The following is a 6000-nucleotide window of genomic DNA, read 5'->3' as shown; positions in this document are numbered from 1 at the left end:
GGTCTCTCCGCTTATCGGATGCCTTGTGGGCATACCGAACAGCATTTAAGACACCTATAGGGATGTCTCCTTACCGCATTGTTTTTGGAAAACCTTGTCATCTGCCAAGTGAACTTGAGATCATGCCTTTTGGGCCATCAAAAGCCTCAATTACAATATCATCGAGGCAGCGAGAAGTTTAAAACCGCAATTAAACGATGGAGGAGATTCGGAGTGATGCTTATGATCTCTCGAAATCCTACAAAGCTAATATGAAAAGAGTGCACGACAAGCACATTTTGTGTAAGGATTTCAAAATTGGCCAAAAAGTTTTACTGTACAACTCCAGATTACACATCTTTCCCCGGTAAATTGAAAACACGATGGTCCGGTCCTTTCATCAGGTCACTATGAAACATTATGGGGCAATCTCTTTGCTTAATCCAAAAGATAACAAACGAATTTCAAGTCAATGGACAACGCCTAAAACATTACCACCTAATTACGCTCACCGGATGTTGAATGCGGACTCTTCTTTAATCCAAAGATACCACGGACTAGATGTTTCGTTCATGCACTCAATCTTGTTTCTATAGAGGGTATGCCATTTTGGTAGTCCGGGCCATCTTCTATCTTATGATCTCCAAAGTTCTTTGAAGTGTGTGGTTGCAAGCCGAACCTTAGTCCACGAAAACTCTTTTACGAACTGAGTATAAATGTCTTCTGCAACACGAGCAAACGTGCTTTTCGGTAAACGATGGGTACCTAAAATTTCACCTCCTTCCTTCTCTTCCATTTTCTACTCTCTACCTCGCGAACTTCAGCTAATCATTTGGTGTAAGTGTCACTCATCACGAATAGGAAATGGTCGTAGTTCTTTTGCTCGTAAACGACGTGCGCGAAGGATGGGCTGGTGTATGCATTGCCAAACACCCTTCTGTCTAGGCCCGGACTTCCTATCCGATACTAGCCAGTTTAAGGTATACTTTTGTCTAACACCACCCGCGCTAGGATAATCTTCTTCGCCGCTACCGCGTTTCTCCATAATGTTGGGATTCGTCTTGAGAATCTGACGTTAAAAGACTCACCTTATAAATATGTTTATATTGTTGCTTTTTCCCTTTGCATTAAGTTTTGCACATGGGATTCGTGTCAAACCTCAGATGTTGCATACTTGGAACACAAACGGGCAATGGATTCCACCAGACCAACCCTAGAATTGGTTACTTTGAGTCCCTTGGGGCGGTTTGAGGATAGCCGTATGTAATAAGGGCAATTTTATTAGACCGTAGCGCGCACGGTCCAGGATAGTACCGTCCTGCCCCTAACCCCATAATACATAGAGGTGAAGCCACAGCCTGGCTGGATTGGGTTCGCTCCAGAGCCGACATGACAGTTGTCTATGATTTAAGATGGTGACTCCCCTGGACATCCAGTGTTTTTCACGAATATCTCCCTTGTATGTAAATAAAACCTTTACACTCTCTTTCTCTTAAAAAAAAAAAAAAAAAAAATTGTGACTTTCAAGAATGACTCATACAATTGGATAGAATTTTTTGTGCCGATCGTTTCGGTATCTCATTCGTCCAATTCGGAGTCCAAACGAGTCATGGGTTGGCATTTAGATTTTTTAGGTTTAAATCGGGCTTTAGGCTTGATTTGGGCTTCGAGAAAATTTTTGGCCCAACCAAAATATCGATTTCTCGGTCCATTTAAACCCAAAAAACCCGATAACACGCGTCACATTTACATCACTCTTCTTCCTAAAAAACCGGATCTTGCCCCCTCTCGATTTAGTCTCGCCACGAGACACAGCCCACACTAAAACCGAGGTCTCGTAGCGAGACCCTCACAGCCTCGACCAAGTTTTCCTTCGTCGGATCATCCCATTTTTCCCCTCATCAAGAATCAATAGCCATCCTCTCTAAGATCAGCAATGGCCGGAAACGACGGATTTGTGTGGAAAGAAATTTTGGAAATTTGTTTGAAAACGGGATGTTTGCTCCATTCTTTGATCACTTAAATTCACTCTAGAGGATGGGAGAGTTTATTATATGCCAATGGAGGGCTTTATTCCAAGGATTTGGTGATGAAATTCTACGACAATGGAAGCTTTAATGGCGACCATTTTTGGGGTCCGTCAATGGTGTGCCACGAAGTCACACGGTGTTGTTGCTCTCCGGGATCAAGGGGCATTCCATCGGGTTGACCACGCATCGACTTCAAGCAGCAGTCCGTGTACCCATGGACTTACGACCTAATGCTCGACACGCTAATCGAGGGAGAGTACAACATCGACGGGAAATGCGTATCGGTATTTCGGTCGTGCGACGGAACCAGCTAGCAAATGACTCAATGGTGGGACCGAACGTCATTGGCACCTCAAGCCTTCCGACATCAACAAGACCTTCCTCCACCTTCTCTGGATCCTCCAGGAGCGAAAGGGTAACTTCTGCATCGTTACCTTTCTTTTTGATATTATCACATATGCCACTCTTAGGTCAACCCCCCTTGCCGTTCTAGTAACGTAAGTCATGATTAATTGGGTTTTTCTGTCTGCCACCCCACTACTCCCTATACCACAATATGAGAATATGCTTGTCTTCAAGAAATGCATACAGGACCCTTGGGAACCCACAACACCTAGGGCTGCCGAGCACGCTAGCGTAGGATCCTCTCACCCACCATACTTTGATGAGACTACCATGAGTAAGATCACCCAACCCATAGAGGCCCTACGTGCTGTGAACAGTGGTCTGAGAGACATGTACACTCGCCAGGTATCGATGAGACATACCTTGGGCGAGTTAAGGACAGATATGACCACTCGCCACGAGTCGATGACAGACAGCATGGGCAAATTCCAGCAGGAAATGAGAGCCTCCATGACTGCATTTCAGGACAATATGCTTTTCGCCCGGAACCGGGCCATTGAATGTTCATGGCGAAGTAATCGATTCGTGCTCGGTGATGGATACTCTTGGTGATATCCGAGAGCAGTTAGCCTCCACGGGAGCTCAGATCGCACGACGCCGCAAGACTCTCGGTTCTTCTTTCGCGGCCCGAGGGATTCTCTTGCTGACCACGAGGATCATCGGTAGCTAGATTTATTTTTCCGGTCTTGTATAATATTTATATCGATATTTTATTTACGTGTTTGCATTTTCTAGCTTAATAGTAGATGGTTCCTAAATATTTCTATCTTGATATATTAGCTATATCTAATATTATAGTATATAGGTAGGAACATATATTGGTAATAATAAATTATATACATATATATAAATATATTTCACATGTCATACTTAAACAACAAATTTTAACGTAACTAACACGTTCAGAAACCGATAATGAAAATGCATAAAAAAACGGTCAAAAAACGGTCATGAACCACATCTAAAAAACGGTCAGAAAACGGTCATGACCACATCTAGAAAACGGTCAGAAAACGGCAATTTTCTTTCTATAAATAAGTTCAACTCTTCCTCCATATTCACTCATTTCATATTCTTCCCTCTACACTTCTTATTCTAAAAACCGTTTTGGATCACTCCAAGCTCAAGATTCATGGATGCACTAGAAAAGTTTGAGCAGCAGCAGATTGAATATGCTACTCAAGTCTTCATGCTCGGTTGTTTTATTATAGTCATGTTGTTCATGTGGCATATAGTTCTATCTAACATTTAGGTTTGTATTTAAGTCATCGTATCATTATGTTGTGTTTCCATACCGTTGTACGTTCTTACATCTTATTGTGATAGTATATCTACATTTTCCTTGTCCTTCTACTTACGCTATATATAAAAAAAAAAAAAAAAAAAAAAAAAAAAAAAAAAAAAAAAAAAAAGGGGCACTCCTTGTCACATGCCCCATTCTTCTCATCCACACTACTTCCACTTTTGCGCATATCTTAGAAGATACACGTGGTCTAACTACCCTGTGACACCTCGAAACGTATCTTTTACATTTTCGGACGGGTTCCTATTTATAACAAGGATAGACACCTCAAAAATTTAACTTCCCTTTTTCCAAAATAATTTTTCACCACTCCATCTTTAATGGGCCTCACTCGAAGTTTCGTGCCTGAGCAAAATTTTATGGAAAATTTCCAAAATGGTCTTTTTCATCCTTTTTTTGACACTGAAATATTACGTCGAGGATGGTACCCTCTTTTACACCATAAGCAAACATTTTATTCCAGAGAATTGGTATTGTTATTTTATAAAAGCGGTTATTTCCAAAACGGACAATTCTTTGTCCGTGCTAACGGATGCGAGCATGAATTGACTATGGAAATCATCTCTGAGGTACTTCAAATTCCTATTACAAACCAAGGAGTACACCTTCAGGATTGACCTTTCGATAATATCCGGCATCTAATGTTTGCAACTATCCTTCACAGATAATACAACCGAAAAACCGTATTGTTTATCAACGATCTTTGCAAAAGAACCAATTATCGTGATCCAATGGGTAGCTCATAATGTCATCGGCACGCCCAAGACTTCGAAATAACCAAACCCCTCCTCCATTTACTCGGGTGTTGCGGACTAACTGCAATGATTTTTGCATTATTAAATTTTCTCGAAATGCGATCGCGATGCTAGAAAAAAAGGCAGCCCCTTTACCAACCATTGTGACACTTATCATGATACATTGGGGTTTTTCTAGTACTTCTCCTCACACACCTCTTGAACAGCTAACATTCTTACCATTCACTCGGTATGTAGGAACGGATTCGAAACCCGACGTTGCAAGAGAACCATGTCGGTGAGGAACCAACGAAGATTGTTCCACCGACAACATCTTTCATAAAAATGCATTATGCAACGTATTTAATCCCATGGAAGGGCTTCGCTTTAATTCAACAAGGATCGATGACATTATTCAAATGTCGAACATTATTATCACCAAGCCTTCTTGAATTTGAGGGACTGCTGGACAATAAACGAAGAGGAACAAGCACAATTCTTGCACGCGACCACAACCAATTCTTGGCAAATCACACTCTCATAATGGAGAACCACGAGAGATTTTACGCATTGAGAAAGCAAAATGTTGCAACAGTCATTTGGATCGGATTGACGGCATAGAAAATCTTATAAACGGATCCCTCCCACAAAAGGATCCTCGCCGTTACTTGGGCCAATGAAACCATTTAAATTTTGCAATTTTGCAATTTTATATTAGTTATCATTTTCTTTTTAAGTTTTTAATTTTCGTATGGTAATTTGTTTTTACTTAATTATTCTCATCATACTCTAATATTTGTTTATCCTTGTCTAAACAGGTCACATTTTTTTTTACAATGGAAGCTCCAAAGATGATCCCAGAACAATCTTTCCATTCATTGCTGAATTCTCAGACATATGGACATCTTTTCAGAGACTACATCACTCAAGTTGGTTGGAACTCTCTCATTCTACACCCGGAGCAGACATACTCCCCAGGTTTGGCAGTTTATTTTTATGATAACATGGAAGATCTACCAGCTGTCCAGGGTTTCCCTTTGAATGGGTTTACACTACGTATTGGTAACACCCGACACGCTTTTTATGAGCCAACAGTGGCTATGGCTCTAGACCTTCCTCCTCTTCAGCTAGATCTCCCCATTCAATACATGATAGAGAATGACCTTAATGACTATTCTAGGGAAGATTTTGCTGCCCAGTATGGCGATGGCCTTGCCCACGTCAAAGAACGCGTCGTGCGGCGGGCCGATGGCGAATTCACTATTCCACTAGCCAAGATATGACCATGAATGTTGGAACCGCCATGTTATTTATTCTTCGAACATCATGGGAGATTGGCATTTTTCCACGGCATCAAAGTCAGCATGTAAGACATTCCATGCATTGGCCCAAAGAACATACCACCTTGACATTCTGAGAACTAGTAATTGAGAATCTTAAGAAGGCTCGGTCTTTTTGGCAACACTATATCACCCCGCCAATTACAAAGATGCGGGATAGTGAGGACGCGTACTTCCTCGAGTTTGCAGCCACCTTTCAGATTTGGGTA

The sequence above is a fragment of the Coptis chinensis genome, chromosome 9 (genome assembly GCF_015680905.1).
Source record: "Coptis chinensis isolate HL-2020 chromosome 9, ASM1568090v1, whole genome shotgun sequence".
In the NCBI taxonomy this organism is placed as follows: domain Eukaryota; kingdom Viridiplantae; phylum Streptophyta; class Magnoliopsida; order Ranunculales; family Ranunculaceae; genus Coptis; species Coptis chinensis.
This window is presented reverse-complemented; position numbering follows the sequence as displayed.